General features: G+C 44.7%; 1 protein-coding gene across 1 annotated transcript in view; it reads left to right on the plus strand.

Moving 5' to 3' along the window:
* The first annotated feature begins 10,889 nt into the window (after nucleotides 1-10,889).
* LOC142264795 (uncharacterized) overlaps nucleotides 10,890-12,239 on the plus strand; it is a 156,103-nt gene continuing 154,753 nt past the window's right edge. The window contains exon 1 of the mRNA XM_075332270.1: nucleotides 10,890-10,982. The gene's annotated coding sequence lies outside the window, so the exon portion shown is untranslated. The remainder of the gene's footprint in view (nucleotides 10,983-12,239) is intronic.

Below are 12,239 nucleotides of genomic sequence, written 5' to 3' on the forward strand. Positions count from 1 at the left end.
GCACACAGACCGGTTTAGCAGAAGCTATAGTGGGCATGGGAAGACAGGCTCCACCATCTTAAAAAGGCGGGGAGTAACTATGATAGGTCTCTCACAATATGTGATCCAAGAAGTAACCAGCAGATTAGCAGAAATAAACTCCTGCTAGCCCGATCACTAAAGAGCATACAGCGGGTCAATGCCCAAGCCTGTCTTTGCAACTTGGAAGCACCAGAGAAGGCATAGTGTAGAGTGTCAGGTTCTGCAGTGTGAACAGCGTCAGATACCGTCATGACACTCGGCAAATTTAGAGCAAACTCCATGTGACAATTCTCTTCATGGGGCCTCTGGACCCCCACGACCATGTCGCTCTGGCTGGTGGCAATGAGATGCCCTGAGCAGATGCTCCGCATGGATATCCGAGGCTGATGTCCAAGTCCTCTCCTCAGGACCATAACCCTGGCAGTGAATCATGTTCTGTAAAGAACAATGACTGACATGAGAATCTATAATTGTTGATATTTGAAACGCCAACGATCCATCAACTAAGCTGGAGGTGGAGAAACGGGACAAAAAGTCCCTGAGCCTACAAACCTGTTTAATAGAGATTTGTCTAAAAATTATGGATTTTATATGATGCTGGTAAGGCCAGGCGAAAAGCCAACGAGTTGATGACAGCAGTAAGTTTGAATGGACCAATGAAACACAGTCCTAACTTACGTGACGGTACTTTAAGCTTAAAGTTTTTAGTGGATATCCACCCCAGATCACCCACACACAAGTCCAGACCAGGCACACATCTACAGTCAGTCACACTCTTATACTCAGAGCCCATGTTATGCAAATGTGCCGAAACGCTTCCCATGTAGACAAGTGCTGAACCCAATTGTTCCTCCTCGGGTATCCCGGACGAGTGCCCTTTGAGGACAGTACAAAGTACAGAACTGGGGATGGTGACCATAGACACAAAAGAAAGGAGATATACCAGAGGAGTGATGGTGCTGAATATTGATGGCATATTCTTCCAAAGGAAGGAACGAGGACCATTCCTACTGATTATCCGAGATACAGTCATATGAAAAAGTTTGGGCACCCCTATTAATGTTAACCTTTTTTTCTTTATAACAATTTGGGTTTTTGCTATTTCAGTTTCATATATCTAATAACTAATGGGCTGAGTAATATTTCTGGATTGAAATGAGGTTTATTGTACTAACAGAAAATGTGCAATCTGCATTTAAACTAAATTTGACAAGTGCATAAGTATGGGCACCTCAACATAAAAGTGACATTAATATTTTGTAGATCCTCCTTTTGCAGAAATCACAGCCTCTAGTCGCTTCCTGTAGCTTTTAATGAGTTCCTGGATCCTGGATGAAGGTAGATTTGACCATTCCTGTTTACAAAACAATTCCAGTTCAGGTAAGTTTGATGGTCGCCGAGCATGGACAGCCGCTTCACATCATCCCACAGATGTTCAATGATATTCAGGTCTGGGGACTGGGATGGCCATTCCAGAACATTGTAATCGTTCCTCTGCATGAATGCCTGAGTAGATTTGGAGCGGTGTTTTGGATCATTGTCTTGCTGAAATATCCATCCCCTGCGTAACTTCAACTTCGTCACTGATTCTTGCACATTATTGTCAAGAATCTGCTGATACTGAGTTGAATCCATGCGACCCTCAACTTTAACAAGATTCCCGGTGCCGGCATTGGCCACACAGCCCGAAAGCATGATGGAACCTCCACCAAATTTTGCTGTGGGTAGCAAGTGCTTTTCTTGGAATGCCGTGTTTTTTTGCCTCCATGCATGACGTCTTTTTGTATGACCAAACAACTCAATCTTTGTTTCATCAGTCCACAGGACCTTCTTCCAAAATGTAACTGGCTTGTCCAAATGTGCTTGTGCATACCTCAGGTGACTGTTTGTGGCGGGCTTGCAGAAACGGCTTCTTTCGCATCACTCTCCCATACAGCTTCTCCTTGTGCAACGTGCGCTGTATTGTTGACCGATGCACAGTGACACCATGTGCAGCAAGATGATGCTGCAGGTCTTTGGAGGTGGTCTGTGGATTGTCCTTGACTGTTCTCACCATTCTTCTTCTCTGCCTTTCTGATATTTTTCTTGGCCTGCCACTTCTGGGCTTAACATAAACTGTACCTGTGTTCTTCCATTTCCTTACTATGTTCCTCACAGTGGAAACTGACAGTGTAAATCTCTGAGACAACTTTTTGTACCTTCCCCTGAACAACTATGTTGAATAATCTTTGTTTTCAGATCATTTGAGAGTTGTTTTGAGGAGCCCATGATGCCACTCTTCATAGGAGATTCAAATAGGAGAACAACTTGCAAGTGGCCACCTTAAATACCTTTTCTCATGATTGGATACACCTGCCTATGAAGCTCAAAGCTCAATGAGGTTACAAAACCAATTTAGTGCTTCAGTAAGAAGTAGTTAGGAGTGTTCAAATCAAGAAATTGATAAGGGTGCCCATACTTATGCACCTGTTAAATTTAGTTTAAAAGCAGATTGCACATTTTCTGTTAGTACAATAAACCTCATTTCAATTCAGAAATATTACTCAGTTCATCAGTTATTAGATATATGAAACTGAAATAGCAAAAACCCAAATTGTTATAAAGAAAAAAGGGTAACAATAGGGGTGCCCAAACTTTTTCATATGACTGTATAACAGCATAAATACTGCTCCAAGTTCTGATTCATTCATTGTCTAGATGGAATGCCGACGAGTGAGACAGTTTAGTCCCTAAGCAAGAGCAGAAAGCCCTCCAAAAATTGGCAATAAATTGAGTACCTCTATCATAAACAATATCAGATGGGACTCAATGGAATCCGACAATTTCATGTATAAATACCTGAGCTACAGTTTTAGCAACCTATCCACCACAACAAAGATGACAGTATTACCAGCAGAAGGAGGAAGATCCATAGTAAAATCCAAGGAAATGTCCGTCCAAGTTTACTAGAGACACTCCATGCCAGCAGACAACCTGACGGACGAGAGTGTGATAGCTTAGAACGCGCACAGTGCTACATGCAGACACATAGGAACCCACATCCCTACAGATTTTGAGCCACCAAAACTGACACAATAAGAGTTCCAGAGTACCATTCACCCCAGGTTGACCAGCCAGGGCAGAATCATGATGTTCCCCCAGAACGCTGAGGCAAAAATTAAGGTGGACAAATGACTTGTTAGCTGGGACCCCAGATGATGCCTCATCCTCATCTTGGGCCTCTGCAGTCTCAGCTTCAACCTGTGTACTGAGCACTGACACCACCACTCCCTTTTGCAGCATGGGCACAGGTTCTTGAAAAGGCACCTCCCCCCCCGAAACCTAGAATGTGTATTAGCCTTTTAGCCTTTGTATTTTATACCCTGGACAATAAATTACGAAAAGTTAAATCTATTAAAAAAATAAAGACTACCAAGCTTGTCTCGATATAAGATGTTTTGCCAATTTGATGTAAAGTAGATTGTTGTGGTCTGTAATTACAGTAACGGAATGAATAGCTCCCTCCAAAAAATGTCACCACTCCTCAAACACTAGTTTTTGATAGTGAGTAGTTCCCTATTACCAATGTAGTAATTATGTTTGGCTAGAGATAACTTCTTGGAAAAGAAGGTACATGGACGCAGTTAACTAACAAAGGGACCTTGAGACAATACAGCTCCTACCCCCACCTCTGATGCATTAACTTCCACTGTGAAGGGAAGAGACACATCAGGCAGTATTAATACAGGTGCTGATGCAAAGCATTTTTTAAGACCGTCAAATGCGTATAAAGCACCCTCAGACCAGTCAGAAAAGTCTGTTCCTTTTTTTTTTTTCCGTCATGTCAGTAACAGGTCTTGCTTTTGCTGAGAACGTTTTAGTAAGCTTCATGTAATAATTTGCAAACGCCAAGAAATATTGCAGCACTTTAAGTTTCTTAAGGCTAATTTCACATATCAGTTTTTGGCATCAGGCACAATCCGGCGTGTGCCTGATGCAACGGATCCGGCGCAGAATATGCAAAAACTGATGTGCCTGATCCTTTTTTTTGACGGTTCCAATATACTTGATCCGTCAAAAAACAGATCCGGCGCATCCGTTTTTGCATCCTTTTCATCCGTTTTTTTTTGCTGGATCTGTTTATTTCAATTCATTGGAGCATGCTCAGTTTACAAAAACGAATCCGGCGGCCACATCCGTTTTTTACCGCATTACGCCGGATCCGGCGTCCATAGGCTTCCATCGTAAAACACGCCGTATCGTGCCGGACAAAAAAACCTTACAAGATACGTTCCCACCGGCCACCGCTTTAGGCAATTATGACGCATCTGGTAAAAGCCAGATGCAACGCAAGGCCATCAGGCACAATCCGGCGCTAATACAAATCAATGGGGATAAAACGGATCCGGCACCGGATCTGTTTTACCCGTTTTTTTCCGGATTGTGCCTGATGGAAAAAAACTGATGTGTGAAATTAGCCTAAGACAGTCCAATTTTAAAATAGCCAATAACTTAGAGGGATCCATCCTAAAACCAGAAGCGAAAATTATGTAACCCAAAAATGGAAGTTTCCTGAATGGCGAATACACACTTTTCTTTAATTTTGCACACAATTTTTTCTCTCTGAGAATCTGTAAAACCTGCTTAACATGTTTCAAATCCTGTGAATAAATGAGAATGTCATCCAAGTAAATGATAAAAGAAATTACCCAACAGTTGAGCAAATACATCATTCACAAAGTTCTGAAAAAAACGAAGGCGCATTAGTCAGGCCAAATGGCCTCACCAGATTTTCTATGTGACCCTCTGGCATATTTAATGCCGTCTTCCACTCACCCACCTGTCAGAACCAAATCAGATTATAGGCCCGCCTGAGATTGACTTTGGAGGATCATTTAGCACCAGTAATCTGGTTAAATAGGTTGTGGATGAGCGGCATATGATACGGGTCACAAACCATAATCTGGTTAATCTCACAGAGATGCAAGCATGCATGCAGTCCACCATCCTTCTTTTTAACATAGGAGAAGCCCGAAGCCACAGGGGATGATGATGGCCTAATGTGACCATTGTTAAACTCTCTTGAGAGCTTGTCTCTTAGGACCGGACAGATTATATATTTTTCACTTGGGCAACTTGGCCCCTGGCTTCAACCTTATGGTGCGGTCATAAGGTATATGCAGTGGCAGCTCCTGACCCTTCTCAGACAACACATCACCAAACTTTGAGAAAGGATCTGGGATACTAGTGGCTATCGCCGAGATACCGGTCCCGGGACAGTGTTCAGTACAGTAAGAGCTCTGTTCAATTATGTCCTGTATCTTCCAGTCAACAACAGGGTTAGGTAATGTAAACCTAGGGATGTCTAACCCAATATGTGCCGGAAGGTCTCTGAGGACATAGCATGTAATGTGCTCCAAATGGTGCACCCATATGCGGAGTTCCAACCCAGGAACACACTCCATAAGGACCCCTTGGGAGAGAGGTGACAGTTGGTCTTATATAATATTCTAATTTTCTGAGATAATGACTTTTGAGTTTTCATTGGCTGTAACCCATAATCATCAACATTAACAGAAATAAACACGTGAAATAGATCCCTCTGTGTGTAATGACTCTATATATAATATATAGGAATAGATCCCACTGTGTGTAATGACTCTATATAATATATAGGAATAGATCCCTCTGTGTGTAATGACTCTATATAATATATAGGAATAGATCCCTCTGTGTGTAATGACTCTATATAATATATAGGAATAGATCCCTCTGTGTGTAATGACTCTATATAATATATAGGAATAGATCCCTCTGTGTGTAATGACTCTAAATAATATATAGGAATAGATCCCACTGTGTGTAATGACTCTATATAATATATAGGAATAGATCCCTCTGTGTGTAATGACTACATAATATATAGGAATAGATCCCACTGTGTGTAATGACTCTATATAATATATAGGAGTAGATCCCTCTGTGTGTAATGACTCTATATAATATATAGGAGTAGATTCCTCTGTGTGTAATGACTCTATATAATATATAGGAATAGATCCCTCTGTGTGTAATGACTATATAATATATAGGAATAGATCCCACTGTGTGTAATGACTCTATATAATATATAGTAATAGATCCCTCTGTGTGCAATTACTCTATATAATATATAGGAATAGATCCCTCTGTGTGTAATGACTCTATATAATATATAGGAATAGATCCCTCTGTGTGTAATGACTCTATATAATATATAGGAATAGATCCCTCTGTGTGTAATGACTCTATATAATATATAGGAATAGATCCCTCTGTGTGTAATGACTCTAAATAATATATAGGAATAGATCCCACTGTGTGTAATGACTCTATATAATATATAGGAATAGATCCCTCTGTGTGTAATGACTATATAATATATAGGAATAGATCCCACTGTGTGTAATGACTCTATATAATATATAGTAATAGATCCCTCTGTGTGCAATTACTCTATATAATATATAGGAATAGATCCCTCTGTGTGTAATGACTATATAATATATAGAAATAGATCCCACTGTGTGTAATAACTTTATATAATATATAGGAATAGATCCCTCTGTGTGTAATGACTCTATATAATATATAGGAATAGATCCCTCTGTGTGTAATGACTCTATATAATATATAGGAATAGATCCCTCTGTGTGCAATGATTCTATATAATATATAGGAATAGATCCCTCTGTGTGTAATGACTATATAATATATAGGAATAGATCCCACTGTGTGTAATGACTCTATATAATATATAGGAATAGATCCCTCTGTGTGTAATGACTCTATATAATATATAGGAATAGATCCCTCTGTGTGTAATGACTCTATATAATATATAGGAATAGATCCCTCTGTGTGTAATGACTCTATATAATATATAGGAATAGATCCCTCTGTGTGCAATGATTCTATATAATTATAGGAATAGATCCCTCTGTGTGTAATGACTCTATATAATATATAGGAATAGATCCCTCTGTGTGTAATGACTCTATATTATATATAGGAATAGATCCCTCTGTGTGTAATGGTGTAATGACTCTATATATGCGTTTCACTTTTGAACTGAATTACTGTCATAAATGCACTTTTTGATGATATTCTAATTTATTGAGATGCACTTGTATTGAACAAAAATATAAAACACGTTTGTCTTTGTTCACATTTTTTGTGAGCTGAACACTAAGATCTAAAGCTGGTGTCACACTAAACGACAGCGACAACGACGTCGCTGTTACGTCACCATTTTCGGTGACGTAACAGCGACCTTGTAAGTCGCTGTTATGATCGCTGCTTAGCTGTCAAACACAGCAGAAGCAGCGATCATAACGTCGCTGTGCTACATGTGCAGAGAGCAGGGAGCCGCGCTTAGCGCTGGCTCCTTGCTCTCCTGCAGCACACATCGGGTTAATTAACCCGATGTGTGCTGCAGCTACATGTCACAGTGCAGAGAGCAGGGAGCCGCGCGCACTGCTTAGCGCTGGCTCCTTGCTCTCCTTGCTACAGTATACATCGGGTTAATTACCCGATGCATACTGCAGCCACATGTCACAGTGCAGGAGCCGGCACTGGCAGCAAGAGCGGAGGCTGGTAACCAGCGTAAACATCGGGTAACCAGGGAAAGGTCTTCCCTTGGTTACCCGATGTTTACGCTGGTTACAGCTTACCGCAGCTGCCAGTGCCGGCTCCTGATCGCTTCATTTCGTCGCTCTCTCGCTGTCACACACAGCGATGTGTGTGTCACAGCGGGAGAGTGACGACCAAAAAATGAAGCTGGACATTCAGCAACGACCGGCGACCTCACAGCAGGGGCCAGGTCGTTGCTGGATGTCACACACAGCGACAGCGACGGGACGTCGCTGCAACGTCACAGAAAATGGTGACGTAGCAGCGACGTCGTTGTCGTCGTCGTTATGTGTGACACCAGCTTAAGACTTTGTCTATGTACACATAAGTCCTTTTCCTTTGTAGAGATAATCCGTCCACCTCACAGGCGCGGCATATCACGATGCTGATTAGACAGCATGATTATTGCACAGGTGTGCCTTAGGCTGGCCACAATAAAAGGCCAGTCTAAAATGTGCAGTTTTATCACACAGCACAATGGCACAGATGTCACAGTTTTGAGAGAGTGTGCAGTTGGCTGGTGACTGCAGGAATGTCCATTATGCCGTTGCTCGTGAAATGAATGTTCATTTCTCTGCTATAAGCCGACTCCAAAGGTTTTTATGTCACACGGTGTTTGGCTCTAAACTCACCAAGTGTCATGGCGGCATCTGACGCTGTTCACACTGCAGGATCACGTCCACACTATGTCTTGTCTGGTGCTTCTGAGTTGCACAGACAGGCTCGGGCGTTGACCAGCTGTGTGCTCATTAGTGATCGGGCTTGTAGGAGTTAATCTCTGCTAGCCTGTTACCACTTGGATCACATGTGGGAGTCTTATCACAGGTACTCCCTGCCTTTTTAAGATGGTGGAGCCTGTCTTCACATCCCAATCCTTCTGGTAATTTTATTGCTTTGTGTGTGGAGTTGTTGTTGAGTTCTCCCATTGTCTTGTTGTTTCCTCCCTGCTCTTATTTTCCTCCTAATCTGTTTTGTCTTATACGTGTGTGTGTGTGTGTGTGCCATGAGATAGAGATTTGGTTTCCTGTTTGTCTATTTCTGTTGGCTTTATCATTACTGCCCCGGCCCTCCCCAGGGGTTGGGGGTATAAGAACAGGGCTGATCAAGGGCAGGGCAAGGAAGGCGGGCCAGACATCTTCACCATTAGAGGTATCTGTGGGATTAGAGACAACTATTGCCCCCTAGCCTGAGGGCCAGTATACATTGCCTTGCGAAAGTATTCGGCCCCTTTGAATTGTTCAACCTTTTCCCACGTTTCAGGCTTCAAACATAAAGATAAAAATGTTAATGTTCTGGTGAAGATTCAACAACAAGTGACACAATTGTGAAGATGAAGGAAATTTATTGCTTATTTTACATTTTATAAAAAATAAATAACTGTAAATTCGGGCGTGCAATATTATTCATCCCCTTTACTGTCAGTGCAGCAAACTCACTCCAGAAGTTGATTGAGGATCTGTGGATGATCCAATGTTGTCCTAAATCACTAATGATGATAAATATAAGCCCCTGTGTGTAATGAAGTCTCTGTATAAATGCCCCTTTATACGGCGACAGAGAAGTCAGCCCAGTTCTCCAGAAACCCCAATCTCTCATTTCTCCCCCAATCCCTGAGCCCCCTTATTTACCTCCCTAATTATTCTCTCTGTTTCAGAAAGTAACACCTTCCAGGTCATTGCCTTCAGCTTACAGCCTAATTCCCTTAAATCACCTTTAAAGCCCTTCCACCTACCTCTTACTTTGTCATTTGTGCAATGTGCAGCATGCCTTGTCCTCACCAGCCCCTGCCAGTAATATGTCAGCCAGACAGTGAAGAGCTGAACTCGAGTCAGGAAGACAGCGCACTGTTCAGCGAGCCCTGTCTATGTGACAGATTGTCCTATCTGTTGCCCTAATCATGGAGTCTGCCACTACCAGCACCTGTGTGACCTGCGCACCTGTTTTCCCTCTTCCCTCAGCGTTTAGAGGACACATCTTGCTGCAGCACTGCTCCACCTGGACTGACTTAGCAGACTTCTCAGGGTGAGATCAGGACGAGCCCCATGACTCCCCTCCTCTGCCATCTGTCACCCGCTCGCTGCCTCCCTGACTTTCCTCTCTCTGCTGTCTGTCACCCACTCGCTGCCTCCCTGACTCTCCTCTCTCTGCCATCTGTCACCCGCTCGTTGCCTCCCTGACTCTCCTCTCTCTGCTGTCTGTCACCCACTCGCTGCCTCCCTGACTCTCCTCTCTCTGCTGTCTGTCACCCACTCGTTGCCTCCCTGACCCCACCTCTCTACCATCTGTCACCCGCTCGTTGCCTCCCTGACTCTCCCCTCTCTGCTGTCACCCGCTCGTTGCCTCCCTGACTCTCCTCTCTCTGCTGTCTGTCACCCGCTCGCTTCCTCCCTGACTCTCCTCTCTCTGTTGTCTGTCACCCGCTCGTTGCCTCCCTGACCCCACCTCTCTACCATCTGTCACCCGCTCGTTGCCTCCCTGACTCTCCCCTCTCTGCTGTCACCCGCTCGTTGCCTCCCTGACTCTCCTCTCTCTGCTGTCTGTCACCCGCTCGCTTCCTCCCTGACTTCCCCCCTCTCCACTGTCTGTCACCCGCTCGTTGCCTCCCTGACCCCACCTCTCTGCCATCTGTCACCTGCTCGCTGCCTCCCTCTCTCTGTAGTTTGTCACCTGCTCGTTGCCTCCCTGACCCCACCTCTCTACCATCTGTCACCCGCTCGTTGCCTCCCTGACTCTCCCCTCTCTGCTGTCACCCGCTCGTTGCCTCCCTGACTCTCCTCTCTCTGCTGTCTGTCACCCGCTCGCTTCCTCCCTGACTTCCCCCCTCTCCACTGTCTGTCACCCGCTCGTTGCCTCCCTGACCCCACCTCTCTGCCATCTGTCACCTGCTCGCTGCCTCCCTCTCTCTGTAGTTTGTCACCTGCTCGTTGCCTCCCTGACCCCACCTCTCTACCATCTGTCACTCGCTCACTGCCTCCCTGACGTCACCTCTCCACTGTCTGTCACTCGCTCGCTACCTCCCTGTCCTGACTCATCCTCCTCTGTGTGACTGTAGTGCAGGATATGAAATCCGAACACTACACAGGACAGATCCTCAGCAGTGTGACAGCAGAAGGACCTGTGGTGACATCACAGTCATGTGATCAGGGGTGGAGCTCCGCAGTGGAGAGAAATGAAGGACCTACGATGATGCACAGATCACATGACGGTGACGTCACCACAAGTCATTCAGCTCTCGTAGTGCAGCAGATTTGTCCTGTGTGCGCAGCTCCTGTTCTCTGTTATCAGCCAGCAGCAGATTTCCCGCCATTCAGGTGAGGATACAGCGGAGGGGTCGGTGCAGTGTTGCTGCTTGTGAATGTGTGAGAGGAGACCAAACCTCCCAACTTTTGAAGAACAGAAAGAGGGACAAATGATGCGGCGTGCGCTGCGGAGTGTGACCGTGCCCCTCGTCACCCCCATCTGTCAGTGAGGCGCATTCAGCAGACGCCTGCACTGTGCGCTCATAGTCTCATCTTTATGTGGCGTCACTATGTGACTTGTGGCTTTTGTGTCTGTACGGCCGTGTTCACACGCTGCAGAAATGCACCAAACTCCACAATATTAATCTCCTCTGATTATTGCACGTTGTTGCATTCTTAAATGCAAAATCAAAGCTTTTCAGGAGCATTAAAAATATTCACGTCTGTATCAAATATTGCATAAAAACGCAGCAAAGGCAGTAATCAGAGAGGATCATTATTGCACTGTGTGCCGCAGACACCTGCAGAGAACAGAGAACAATAGAGAGGGGTGTTTAAATGCTGCGCGACCGTCCTTCTTTGTTTGGATGTCTGGCAGCGTGCTGCCACGCCACTGCTCAGGCATTATCTTCTTCTGTGGGCTTGGCCCTTGCTGCTTAGGCAGCACCTGGTTTGCAGGCCGTGTCCCTGCCTTGCTGCTCCGGCAGTAGCTCCTTCTACAGGCCGTGTTCCTGTCCCAGAATTTTCTAAACACGTCATAACTGACAACGTGGCACCTCTTTCCCGCCTGTTTTTTTCTTTAGAGGGATGGCCCTATGACGTCACTGTGACTATTTATTGTATGTCTGGTCTTTTGTGAGACAGATTTGATGTTATTTGTATACTGACAGTCCTGAGGAAGGGAGCAGGTGCTCCTGAAACGCGTAGACCTGGATGAAAATAAAGTGACATTGGTCTGACTATCTGAGCGAGTGATCTGTTGGCGCAGCATTTAAACACCCCTCTCTATTGTTCTCTGTTCTCTGCCACTGGGTGGCTACAGCCGTGGATCAATTGTACATGCTAATACAGTGGTTGTGACTCTCACAACCACATCTGGTGAGTAGCATTACTCCCCCCTCCCCACCCTACACTTTTTGGGGTAAGACCCTATTTGCGCTTGTTTGTCCACAGCTTTCTCGTTCAGCAGACACCTGCAGAAAACAGCATTTACTCACCGTGTGAACACGGGCCTAGGCTAAGTTCACGCAGAGCATCTGTTGCTGCATATTTGGTGCGTTTTTGAGGTCACAAAGATGCCCCCAGATGCAGCATTTCCTCCTCCCAGCA

Source organism: Anomaloglossus baeobatrachus, chromosome 1, assembly GCF_048569485.1.
Source record: "Anomaloglossus baeobatrachus isolate aAnoBae1 chromosome 1, aAnoBae1.hap1, whole genome shotgun sequence".
Taxonomy (NCBI): Eukaryota; Metazoa; Chordata; class Amphibia; order Anura; family Aromobatidae; genus Anomaloglossus; species Anomaloglossus baeobatrachus.